General features: G+C 42.8%; 1 protein-coding gene and 1 long non-coding RNA gene across 4 annotated transcripts in view; one reads left to right on the top strand and one right to left on the bottom strand.

Annotated features, from left to right (window-relative positions):
- Positions 1-13351, bottom strand: part of LOC309366665 — a 190367-nt gene that overhangs the window by 88203 nt on the left and 88813 nt on the right. The window lies entirely within an intron of this gene.
- Positions 1-13351, top strand: part of CDC42EP3 (CDC42 effector protein 3) — a 60983-nt gene that overhangs the window by 28924 nt on the left and 18708 nt on the right. The window contains exon 1 of one of the 3 annotated variants that reach the window (XM_081905402.1): positions 10651-10669. The exons of the other annotated variants lie outside the window; for them this stretch is intronic. The gene's annotated coding sequence lies outside the window, so the exon portion shown is untranslated. Of the gene's footprint in view, positions 1-10650; positions 10670-13351 lie in introns of those variants that run through there. 3 annotated transcript variants of the gene reach the window in all.

Raw genomic sequence — 13351 nt, 5'->3', positions numbered from 1 at the left:
CAGCACGAGCTGGCTCTGGGGCTGCAGCCGCGGCGATCTGCTTACTTCTTGTTTTATTTTGTATCTCCTCGCCCCGTGAAATCGTGGGGAGGGCAGGAGCGGCGCGTTGCATGCGGGCTTGGATCGGCCCGGGCTGGAGTCGCCGAAGGGGTTGTCGCGAGGCCACGGCGACGTCGGCCGGCTGCTCTCGGCTTCGACACACGCGCAGCCCCCCCTGCGTTTGGTCTTTTCTTTTTGGCTCAGGCAACGGGGAGTGAGGATTGCGCGGGGAGCCGCCCAGCGCTGTAGGATGGCTCCTGCTTTGTGTGTGATGTCAGTGAAGAGCGGAGTCGGAGATATAACGGGAGGGTTTTGCCAATTGTGGGGGGAGAGGGGTGTTAAGGTGACACAGGAGCCACTGGCAGGGCAGGCTCTGAAGCGCCTATAGCGGCTGCAACGCAGAGAACAGGCACAGTCCAGCCTGGATAGCCTCGCAGAATGGACACCCCTGTCTCGCAATGCAAATAGGGGGCCCTCTAGGGAGAGATTGTGCGCGATCTGCACATAATTTTAATGCGGCGTCTTTGACAACCAGGGGAAGAGATACGGGGTTGTGTATCTGTGTCTCTTGTGTGTTAACGGGCAGGAAATCTCCCAAGCCACCTTCTTACAAATTCTCTCCTGTGTAGAAATTGTCTGTAATTTCCAGGCGGAGCTTTACAGTGAATTGTGCTTGCTGTCGGTGAGCAGAATCGGTGCATAACCAGATATGAAATTCTAAAGCTGATCTGCTGGTAGCCACACACTGCATGATTATTTATTACACTTCTCATATCACTCTTCCTCTAAAGAGCGCAGGAAGATGTACATGGTTCTCTTGCCCCTCTCCTTTTATCCTCACAACAATCCTGCAAGGTAGTTTAGGTTGAAGGATGGTGGTGCACTGTCAAAGGGTGCTTATGTGTTACAGTATTTCAGGGCTTAGTATGGATTTGAACCTAGTTCTTGTTAGTCCTCAGCTGACATTCTAACCACCACTATGCCAGTTTTGCTTTTCTGATTTTTTTAAAATGTGACAGTTCACATCATCAAGCTTGATACCAGGTACATTGACGAGTAGCTGTCCTGTTTTGTAGGCTTTTACATTCATCGAATGAATAAAAATCAATGTGCAGATCCCTCTTTAGCAAAAGCCAGGCGGGCAGGCATGCAACCCATTTTCATGCACCAATGTTGTCATTCATTAGCGCACACGTTAAAGGAGGAGCTCAAACAGGGACGTGGCTTCTTTCATGGTAGTAGCGTAGCTGCAAAACTAATGTTGTATGCTGGTTGTTTCTTTTTTAATTATTTTAAAATTTCGTTTTCTCTGAACCGCAGATTTCGTTTTCTCTGAACCGTATCCAAATGTAAATTGCAAGTCTTTGCTTCAAGAGTCCATTGTATTTTCTTTTCTTTTTTTTAATAAAAAATCAATATTTTCAATTGTGCACTTTTGGACGAACCAATTTAAAAATAAATGGTTGCTCTCTTACTGAATTACTGCATAGTCAAGCAGCTGTGACCTTAATTGCCTTAAATGAGATACAGAACAGAAAACCTGAATTTAGTGCACGAATCCTGGAAGATAGGCTAGAAGTAGCCCTTACACATGCACAACTACCATATTTCTGCTAAATCAGCTGACATTTATTTTGCCAGCCATGCTGTGGAGGTGGACATTAATTTGAGAGGACATGTTAAATGGAAAGGGGTGTTACCTTAGCTCTGCTGTGCTTGCTCTGCCCTTTTCATAGAATCCTTAATTAGGTCTTTGCTTCCCTGTTTGCTGTTCTGTCGCTGTAGCGTATGGGCGTTTTTGCATCTGAAGCTTAAATCAGGTTGTGATTTAATGTTTTACATTAATATTAGAGGCCAATTGTGTCAATTGGCCTCTAATATTAATGTAAAACATTAGCTATAATGTACACTTGATTTACCTTCCTTAATGTAGGATGGAATAACAGCATTTGTATGTGGTATACAAATAGTACTGAAGGGACTCATAAAACCTAAGTAGTGCCTTTCTGGATCAGAGCAGAAGCCCTGTGTTCAGTCTTCAACAGCAGCCAGCCAGATGTTCCAGGGAATCTCACCAAGAGGGCAAGATGGTCTCTACTGATTGATCCCAGTTTCTGTTTTGCTGTTGGGTGTAATAGGCATTGATAGACCTCTCCCCCCATGGATTTGTGGGCTCCTTTAGAAATATTAGCATGCTTAATTGGGATGCGGGTGGCACTGTGGTCTAAACCACAGAGCCTAGGGCTTGCCAATCAGAAGGTTGGCAGTTCGAATCCCCGCGACGGGGTGAGCTCCCGTTGCTCGGTCCCAGCTCCTGCCAACATAGCAGTTTAAAAGCACGTCAGAGTGCAAGTGGATAAATAAGTACCACTCCGGCAGGAAGGTAAACGGCGTTTCCGTGCGCTGCTCTGTTCACCAGAAGCTGCTTAGTCATGCTGGCCACATGACCCGGAAGCTGTACGCCGGCTCTCTCGGCCAGTAAAGCGAGATAAGCGCCGCAACCCCAGAGTCATCCGCAACTGGACCTAAAAGTCAGGGGTCCCTTTACCTTTAGAAATATTAAGCTGGTGGTCACCATAGCATCACTCTAGCTTGTTTGTTTGCTGGATTTAGAGCCCAGCCAATCCCAAGGACTCAGCGTCAATAATTATATTAATGTAATCTATCCATCCATATCCCTATCCACCCAAACCCAATGTGAATAAAGCTTTCAGTCTTACACCATTTCAGCTCAGAGTTTGGTGAGCTTCTTTGGAGGATGTTCTCAAAGTTGTGTGGCATGCCTTAGTGTGAGTCTTGTATGCCCAGTTTGGCACTTGGTGTATTTTAGAGAGAGTTCCTGGTTGGTCTTGGAGGACAGGGTAGGACATAAGACTGCATATAGTTTCCTAGGTTTGTGGGGCCCTGACCACTTAGTGAATCCTGTAAGTTAACTATAGGTTGTGGTGGAGTACTTATTTCCCTTTATTAGTCCTTTTTAGTGTCACATGGGAAAATTGTGATTTCCCTTAAAACTAGGTTTAGCCTCATTCTCTCCACAAATATATAGCTCCATTTAGATGCTGTGTGCTTTACTATGTTAATTACAGTTGGGATACAGCTATTAAGTTGTCAGGGTGTCATCTTGTCAGAGTGTGTGTTAATTTCATTCATTCCATTCCCTTTGGCAGTTTTCCTACATTCACTCTCTATTCTTCACACTCTACTAGTAGGGCTTCCATTTATAGAGAGATGGCAAATATATCTGGTGCAATCAGGGAGTGGCATTTAGTTAGACACAGCTAGAAATGGGCTTTTAAAGGAGTACTTGGGCAGGGAGTGTGTAAAAACTGGAGTCATTTGTTGTACCCATTTGTCCAAAATTCATCATTGTCCACTGTACAAGGAAACAGGATATTGTTCATAGAGAGCAATAAGAAGCTTTAAGAAGTCTCTTAGTTTCTTCAGCAGAGAAGGCTATCATTGTCTGTGTGACTTTCACTGATTATTGTCTAGTACTCTAAATTGATGCCATTTGGATTACTTGTTCTCACCAACTCCCAGTCTTTTTTACGCTTTGATCCTAAACACATTTGCTTGGAATAGAGGTCATCAGCCCCTCACAAGATGCTGTGTGTAGTATTCTCATGTTGCAATTTTGAATACAGCACACCGCTGTTAGAAAACCAGGAGGTTCATACAATTTGCAGTTATTGAGACATGTTGCAATAATAACCACAAGCTGCCTTCCTGCATACCTTTCTGCAAGTGTAACATATAAAAAGCAGGAGAGGAGTAGCAGTTGTAAAGCTAGGAATGTATGGCAAATGCTCTGTGTGAAGCCAGAAGAACTGGAGCATATCTCTACAAGCTTATAGATGTCTTAAGTATCATTACTTCCCCCAAAGAATCTTGGCAACTCTAGCTCAGTGTGTGTGCAGGGAAGTACAGGAAGGAGGTTCCCACACAGTACTACAATTCCCAGAGCTTTCTTGAGACTGTAGTGCACATATGGCCAGCGTTATTAATTTAACAACCTCTTCGATCAGCAAACTTCATCATATTTCTGCTCCCTCCAGGAAGCTGGATTCTTTGAAATACGTCAAGCAATGTACAGGTGGTCCAAAACTCATACACTACAGCAACCTTCACAAGCCTGTGCCCTCCTGATGTTTTGGACTTTGGCTAGGACTAGTGGGAGTTGTAGGCCAGAACATCTAGAGAGCACCCAGTTGGTGAAGGCGGCACTACACAAATCATCTTATGCTATGCAAAAGTGGAGGTAGAATCACCCTGCTCTGCCCTACTTTCGTGGTAATCCCCCTCCTACTAGGAATCTTGAGATGAGCCCAGAACCTCCATAAAGGAAGGTCAAGGTCATAAAGCTGAGGTCAAGTGGGGCACGGATTGAATTTTATGCGCTTGTTGGAACAAGGAGGAAAGTTTGCACTCAGCCTGGGAGACAGCCTTTTTATTGAACAACTCATCTGCTAGCCAGAGGCCACCAGGAATTCTGCACAAGCCCTGAATGAGCTGGCAAGACATGGTACTCCATTTTCCTCCTCCAGGTTGCTTGGTTGAGCAAGGAAGGAAAGTGAATCCCTCAGTGCAGTCCCTTCTCTGCCAGCTCACTTGGGAGAATACACCTTTTGCTTTCTTTCTAGTTACAGATAGGTAGCCGTGTTGGTCTGCCATAGTCAAAACAAAAAAAAAATCCTTCCAGTAGCACCTTAAAGACCAACTAAGTTAGTTCTTGGTATGAGCTTTCGTGCGCATGCACACTTCTTCAGATACCAGGTATCTGAAGAAGTGTGCATGCGCACGAAAGCTCATACCAAGAACTAACTTAGTTGGTCTTTAAGGTGTTACTGGAAGGGTATCTGAAGAAGTGTGCATGCACACGAAAGCTCATACCAAGAACTAACTTAGTTGGTCTTTAAGGTGCTACTGGAAGGGTATCTGAAGAAGTGTGCATGCACACGAAAGCTCATACCAAGAACTAACTTAGTTGGTCTTTAAGGTGCTACTGGAAGGGTATCTGAAGAAGTGTGCATGCACACGAAAGCTCATACCAAGAACTAACTTAGTTGGTCTTTAAGGTGCTACTGGAAGGGTATCTGAAGAAGTGTGCATGCACACGAAAGCTCATACCAAGAACTAACTTAGTTGGTCTTTAAGGTGCTACTGGAAGGGTATCTGAAGAAGTGTGCATGCACACGAAAGCTCATACCAAGAACTAACTTAGTTGGTCTTTAAGGTGCTACTGGAAGGAAATTTTTTTTTTTTGCTTTCTTTCTGTTTTACTAGCCTGTTAAGAGGCCAGTGACCTGGATTTTTCATGCTGGATGTGGAGGAAAGGGATCCATGAAAATCCAGGATGCTAGCAGGCTCTTAGCAGGCAGGCTAGTAAAATATATTACAGGCAAATAACTTTTGTGGACTCTTACACCAGATCCTGCATGCTAGTACTGTACATCAGATCACAAGATCATGTTTGCAAAACTCATGATGAGAAGGCTAGGCAACTGGGTCAAAAATGCCCTTCCTTGCCACTGGGTAAAGTGGATTAGTTTCAGGGATGAAAATGTTTTTTGCATTCTAGTTAGGCTGCTTATTCAGTGCTAGGGGAAGGTGACTCCTTCCATGACTCTTCATCATTTTCATATGACAGGGTCTATTACAACAGGAGATGAAAGGCAGAGGAGTTTACAGTCATTTTAAAGCTTGGGAGGTACTATCAATTATAGCAGTAGGCAAAGCAATTAACATGAATTTAAAAATATTAACTTGTAGGTAAGCCCTGCTCATCTAAATGGAACATCCTTTTAAAATAAGTGTATTTGGGATGGCAGCCTTAGATGATTTTACGGTCAATTTCTTTTCTTGTTCCAAGTGTATCTACTTGATTTTTGTTTGACAATCCTTGTCCTAAATTAGGATAGCACATTCTTGAAGTATAGGGGATAACTATTGGGTTGTGCATTTAAAACCTCTTGCTCAGGGCTGGTGCAGATGCAATACAAGCTCTCTCTCAACCAGCCAGCTGGAAAATTAGGATTTCATTGCCCTTTCCCCCTTTAGCTTCTTCCTCATATGGCCAAATCCTTCATCCTGCCTAAATCACAGCTAAAGGGCACAGCAAGAGTGCCCCTGTTAACCATGGTTGAAGCTAACCAGGTTCCCTCTTGAGCAGGGTTTGTTAACCAGCTACAAAGCCAGATTTTAAATCCTGGTGAAGCAGGATGCCTAACCTGCATTAAATGTGTTTCATGTCAGTGCCCTTATAGCCATTTATTATAGTTATGGCAGGGGAGAGGAATTTTCCCAGTGAGGGAACGCCACTCCTCCATCTGTCCCCTAAAGTGGTCTAGGTGGGAGCACATTTGTGATGGAGCCAGGGCAAAAAGGCTTCTTATTGCGCACCAGCAGACACATTCAGGTGCTTAGGAGGAGTGGGTGGGAATGTAAAAGGCTGCCCCACCCATTCCCTCCCTCCTCCTGGTCTTGGAACTAGTGCCCAGCCTGCCTTTCCCATTTACAGATTGGGATTAGCTGATTGTTGTGATGGGGGTGAGTAGGGATTTTTTGATCAGCTGCGATTGATTGCCAGTCCCCCACCCTTTTTTTTTTTTTGCCTACTCCATACTGTAGAAGAACATGGTTGGAGCACTTAGAGGTGGAAACTGAATAAATAGCTTCATTGGTTTGGTCACTTGTCAAGCGCGTGTGAGAAAGGGAAGAGGCTGGCACAAAGAGCACCCTGAGGCGCTTTTTGGGTGTATAGTTATTCCAAAGACTATCACTTTTCAGGTTGTGTGATTCATGGGGCAGGCTATAGATCAGTTTTGAGGCTAACATATTTGGAGTTGTGGGGTCTAAGGGGGTGTGAGTCAGGAAACCCTCCTTCTTCAGCTGAAGGGGTCAAGCGCAGTGAAGACGCAGTATTAAGGTCAACTTTTTTTCCTGCAGCACAGGCTCACCCAATCATAATACGCCTAGCAGACTGATAAATAATATGGAATATTTCCCACGCATTGGCTTCCTTCCCCTCTGAGTATCATAAGTTTACAACTTGTCATCAATAAAGAGGTATGTGTTTGAACTCGCACCTTGCGTCTTGCCTGTTTATTTCTGGTATCCTCACACAATGTACGATTTAGTGGCCCTGTTTACTCATGTTTAATAGACAGGCAGCATTTCACCTGCTCTGGTAACAACAAACAAACAAACAAACAAACAAACAAGTTATTCAAAAAGAACAGTTCAGAAGAGGAAGCGATGATATACCCCAGCTAAACAACGAAAATGGAGTGGATATAATAAGTTTTAATCTGATGCCTCCATCATGGCCTACTGTAGGTAGATAATTATTTTTTCCCTAATATTATTTTCATCTTGATTCTAAGCATGTTTCCGTGAAATAAGTAAGTCCATTGATTTCAGAGGTTTTGCTTCCAAGAAAGTGTGCCTGGGATTGTGGTGTTGTCTTCCTTTCTTCAGTGATTTGATGCGAGTCTCACTAATTTCAGTAGAAATTGCTTCCAGATTGTCACACATCTGCATTTGAGGGATAGTTAAATTCTTCATGCTGCTCAGCAGGATGATATAGATGACAAAGCTACCCTGTGGTGAGAAATTTCACCTCAGAGTAGTTTATCTTTGTGGGAAGAGACTGAGAGACATTAGCCACAGAAGGTAAAGATGGGTATCAGAAAGTACCATTGGTGCTTAGATACCGTTCTCTTCAGAGGATTTCTTGGATACAATTTATATTCATGCTAATATAATGATGATTTCACATATGCTATAAGTTCATAACCAGAAAAGTATGAAACTGCTACCATCCCCTTGTTCATTCAAGCTGTTACCTGGAAACTAACTGAATATTCGTATTACATATTAGCTATCACTTTTGATGGGTTTACTGTATATCTTTTCAGATAAGTTAGAACCTATTCAATTGTCTTAGTTTCCTCCACTCAAGGAATTGTCAGGTTTCTTTGGGGATCCCTTGCAAAGACTTACTAGCAGTCTCAAATAACTTCATTTTCCAGGATTCCCTTAGGCAAGGTGTGACAATTAAACTGGTATAAATACTGTTGATGTGTATGGTGTAAAGTTGCATTTCAGATTATGGCTACCAGCCACCCAGTCTGGAAATGGGGAGGAACCAAATCTGCATTGGCTCCTTTTTGACTTCTAGGCATAAGGTGCCCTATAAAATCTTAATAGGTTTCAATGCTCACCACACCATTTGTTTGTTCCTTGCTTCCATCCCAGCTTTTCAGATCAACCTCCTGCACCTTCTTGACGGTAGCATTCATGTGCCAGCTTCAGTCAGCAAGGGCACATAGAGAGGCATTGCACGTGGCTGCTCTGTAATTGTAAAAATCTGTTCCCTTTAAAGCCCATCAAAATCTGAGTCCGGGTGCCATGTTGAATCGCTGGAAGGTTGATTTGTTTGGGCTGATGCTGTCCTAGAAAGAAGAAGATTGATTTGTTTGGGCTAATGCTCTACTAGAGAGGAGAAATGTGGCTAGGTACCCAAACAAATAAACTGCTTCCAGGGGTCCCCCTCCCTGCCTTTGGCATGTGGCTAGTGCTTATTATCTAAAGTTAGTGATGGCTAAACTTGGCCCTCCAGCTGTTTTTGGACTACAACTCCCATCATCCCTAGCTAACAGGACCAGTAGTGAGGGATGATGGGAATTGTAGTCCCAAAGCAGCTGGAGGGCCGCGTTGGCCATCACTGTCTTAAGTGAAAGAACTTGATTTAGGCTTTTATGCCCACCTGTCATGGAAGTCCTACGGATGTGCAGACAGGCTTGGTGGTAATGGAAAGAATTCTCTACAACATAGAGGCTTGGCGTTTATACTTAGCATATTCCCTGCCTCGTATTGCAAATATATTCTTTCATTGAACCCTGGCAATCCCTGCATGTGGCAAATTGCTTGAAAGGGTTTATTTTCCTAAACCTATTCTTTATCCTACAGGCAGCAGCTGTGGCACAATGTGTCTCCCCCGCCCTCTTGCTGGTAGGCATGGAAGAATGCACCTCTCCGTTCAGGGAGTTATGCTGTCTGAACTTCAGATACAAACCAGCGCTAGAATTCTGATTTTGGAACAGAGTCTGACATATATCTGATACACATATCCAGACACATCTGGATATTTGGCTCTTAAAAGGAATTCTCAAATGTCACTCTCTATTACCAAGCTGGCATTTTACATGCGTTTTGTAAACTATATTATGTTTTACAGAAGAGGCAAATTTTCTCTCTCTCTTCATGCATGTTTCACATATTGTTTGTATGGGAGTAACTGAATCTTCTCATCTAGGCCAGAGTTAATTTAGACTAAAATCGCTTTAAATTGCCTACCACAATTAGTCATTGACTATCATTGACTGCATTTGATATAACCCCGTCTAGCTTTGCTATAAAATCAAATTAACTGTTGAGGGTAATATGGTTTAACTTAGATTCCTAAACTCCCTTTAATTCAATTTATTCTCTGAGGTGAACAAGCTAGAGCTGGGATGTTGTGGAAGACAAGAGACATATACTATTATTTTGTCTATGTTTTTCAGGATGCACATTCCATGTACACAGTGAAGGGTCTGTTTTCAGTTAGAGATACCAAGAGCTAAGTAATCTTAGGATGTCTAGAATGCCTGCTGCCAGTGTTACTAATGATAAATTCCTAGTAGGGAGTTGTCTTTGCTGTCGGATTACCATTTATGTTTTCAAATTCTGACAATGCTCTACTTTGGGCAAACACTCCATTATGGGGCTTTGGTTACTATATTCTGGAACCCCCAATAAAATTCTATTCAATTCTGCTAATAACTTTGTAGGTAGTGGTGATCAATTCCCATTCCAGCCCATTCTCAAAGCCATATCGACTATGGCAGCTGCTGAATGAACTGACTTCCATATGCAGGCATGACCACATGAAGGCCAGTGGCATGGCTTCATCCTCGTTGACGTTGAGTTTGCATTGACAGGCTGCTAGTGTGGCTTGTTAAGTGCTCAAGAGTAGTGTGCAAAAACCATAAGATGTTGTTATTTTTTGCATAGCATTGGCCTTCAGTGACCCTCACTGTGCATGCGGCAGGCAGGAGAAAGTTAGTATGCCTTGTGGCCACTGTAAGGGAGATGGTTGTGACAATATGCTTCCACAGATGATGGCTAGAGGGACACAGGTGGCACTGTGGTCTAAACCACTGAGCCTCTTGGGCTTGCCAATCAGAAGGTCGGCAGTTCGAATCCCCGCAACCCCATTGCTCTGTCCCAGCACCTGCCATCCTAGCAGTTCGAAAGCATTCCAGTGCAAGTAGATAAATAGGTACCACTGCAGCAGGAAGGTAAACGGGGTTTCTGTGTGCTCTGGTTTCCGTCACAGTGTTCCGTTGTGCCAGAAGCAGTTTAGTCATGCTGGCCACATGAACCAGAAAGTTGTCTGTGGACAAATGCTGGCTCCCTTGGCCTGAAAGTGAGATGAGCGCTGCAACCCCATAGTCGCCTTTGACTGGACTTAACCATCCAGGGGTCCTTTACCTTTTTCAGATGATGGCTGTGGTCTCAAGTTTCATAGAGGTTTCGCTGAGCACATGGAGCTCTGTGGGGGCAGAGACTGATGATTAACCATGTAAGTGCTAGAAAAAAATGTGCCTTGTGCACAATGATCCTAATTCTGTGAAGGCTAAGATTCTATGATAATTCCATACTTCAAATGGCATTCGAAAATACTTGCCTCAGTGTTAAGGATGTTAAGGACAGGAGTAGGGTAGCAGCAGCGGTGGGAGGCAGCATCACCTTGCCTGACTATGCTGAGGGGTTCCTACAGTATGGCACTGCCTTAGAGTGATGTTTACCTGGAAAAGGAATTTTCTTAATCTTGACATTCACTCTGTGGAATGTTCTTTTCAGGAAGGCTTTCCTGATTCTAAATCTGCAATGGGGCCTTTTAGATATATGGATTTCATAGCTTGCAAAAGAGGTAAAGCTATGTATTTCTACACAACTTACTCCTATAAGCCCACTCCATGGGATGGTCTCAGACCTAACACTGAGTAGAGAAAAGTTGGATATAATCCACGAAGAAGCAAAAGTGTTCTTGAACTACTCTGATTCTTGTCCACGGTGCATGTGCAGAAGAATTTGTCCATGGATCATATCCCTTACTAGTTTATCAATTTTATACTTTCTCAGGGACTAATTCTTTGGGTAATATCTGATGAAAATAATGAGTCTCGAATAATATGAGGAGTATGGAGTTTCTTTAAGCTAAATATATGGGATTGTTGGCATCGAGATAAATTGCAGTTCCACAGGGGTCACTGGAAGAGCTTTAATTTCAACTCAGTTAACCTCAGCTAATTTAAAATACATTAAAAATGTTTAAATCATATGCTTTCACTCAGGCTTTTTACATCAGCCCTTGCATGTAGCTAGTGGTCAAAATATATATATATGGGAGGAACCTTTTCTTAATTTACCATGGAAAATCAACTCAATTAACCAGCATAAATCCAGTCCTGAGACATTAGCTATGGGAATTAAATGCCAAATCAATTTGGTGTTTTGTCAGTTGATAGTGTCTGAGCCTAAAATCCTGCAGCGTCGTTTGCTCTCTTGTTTAGTTTGGCTTAAGACTAAAGCAAAGTCTTTTGCATTTGGGAGTCTACCAAAACTTGGCAGTTATATCTATTTGCCATGGAATCCCTGGCCTGACACACCCAAGATCAAATACTTGATTGGATATACCTTGTTGCTTGCGAATGTTTCCAGGATTAGAAATTTAATGTTCTTTTGATCATATTGTGCAGGTTTGGATATAATGCTAAACCATGGTTTAGTGAGATGAGGACAGGCCTAGGCAAACTCCTTTCTCCTACAGTAGGTCACAAATAAGAGTTCAGAAGCTTTGGTTTCTGTTATAGATTAGTCAGAGCTTGCCATGTTGTCCAAATCCAACACACTTTACACTCCATGTATGTATGAAGTGTATGAAGATGACTTGTTTCAACAAAGCATAGTTATGATTAACTACAGTTTAGGATTTGGATGTGAGCATAATCTGAAGCAAAGTTTCCAGTGCCATTGCAGAAGTGCTGGAGGACAGAGAGAGGCATGTGGAACCAGGCTCACTGTTGCTCACCCTTGTAATGTTGAGCCATGGTTTAGTGTTGCATGCCAGCTAGATCATTGTTGGGAAAGTCCATAGATAAGATCAAATCTGTGAAAAGGAAAATGTTATTCAGATGAGATCAGACAAAAACTGAAATAATTTCCCTCAGAAAACCCTGCTTCTCTGCATAGAAATATCCATACTTTTGTGTAGTCAGCTATAGACTTACATTGGCATGAAGTGCAATCATATGCATATTTATTTGGAACTTAGTCCCATTGAATTCATGGGGGTTATTCACAAGTAAGTATGTTCAGGACTACAATCCAAGATGAATCATTTCAGCTAGTAGGTTAAATCTTAATTACTAATTCTGTGGTGTTTGCTCAGTCCACTTCTGTACCCTCAATATCTGCCTTCAAGCACTCCACATGACCAGGGTTTGGGCTGTGCTTCTAGACATCCAACAGAACATGCAGATATTGAATCAAGGTATGCAGTATTGGTGCTGAAGACTGGAAGCCCTCCATGTGTTTGGGGATTGAGTGGACACCCATTCTCTTGGACTGTGACTGCTGCTTTAGAGTTGTCAAGCAAACTATCTCCTGAAAATCAGTTTCTGAAAGGGTAATAGGATGAAGAACACTGTTCAGTCAATCACTTAATGCCTTTTTGTCTGTATTCCCCCCCCACACACACACACGGTATAAAATGGAGGTCTAGCATACAATTTTAGATGTTGTGACTGAAACACGGTCTGATTACTGTTTATTTTAGTCTGCTGAATGGAGTAAGGCAGTTGTAGTTAGGCAGAGCCCACACCTACAGTAGGCAGAGAGAACCATCTGGATGGCTTGAAAGATAGTATTAAGTTACACATCAAAGAGAACAATATCCCAGCTTGTCTCATTTTCCTAAAATAGGGGGTGTTTGTGATATGTAGATATGTATCTACTGCAGGGGTGGGCAGCCTAGTTTCCTGTGGGTGGAAGGAACAGAAAAAACAACGGAGATGGTTTGGTAGACAGAAAAAACAATATGGCAGAAGGAAGGAAGGAAGGAAGGAAGGAAGGAAGGAAGGAAGGAAGGAAGGAAGGAAGGAAGGAAGGAAGGAAGGAAGAAAGAAAGAAAGAAAGAAAGAAAGAAAGAAAGAAAGAAAGAAAGAAAGAAAGAAAGAAAGAAAGAGAAAGAAAAGGGGCA

The sequence above is a fragment of the Podarcis melisellensis genome (assembly GCF_964234715.1).
Source record: "Podarcis melisellensis genome assembly, chromosome: 3".
Classification (NCBI taxonomy): domain Eukaryota; kingdom Metazoa; phylum Chordata; class Lepidosauria; order Squamata; family Lacertidae; genus Podarcis; species Podarcis melisellensis.
Note: the sequence above shows the minus strand (reverse complement) of the source record. Positions and strands in the feature narration are given on the sequence as shown.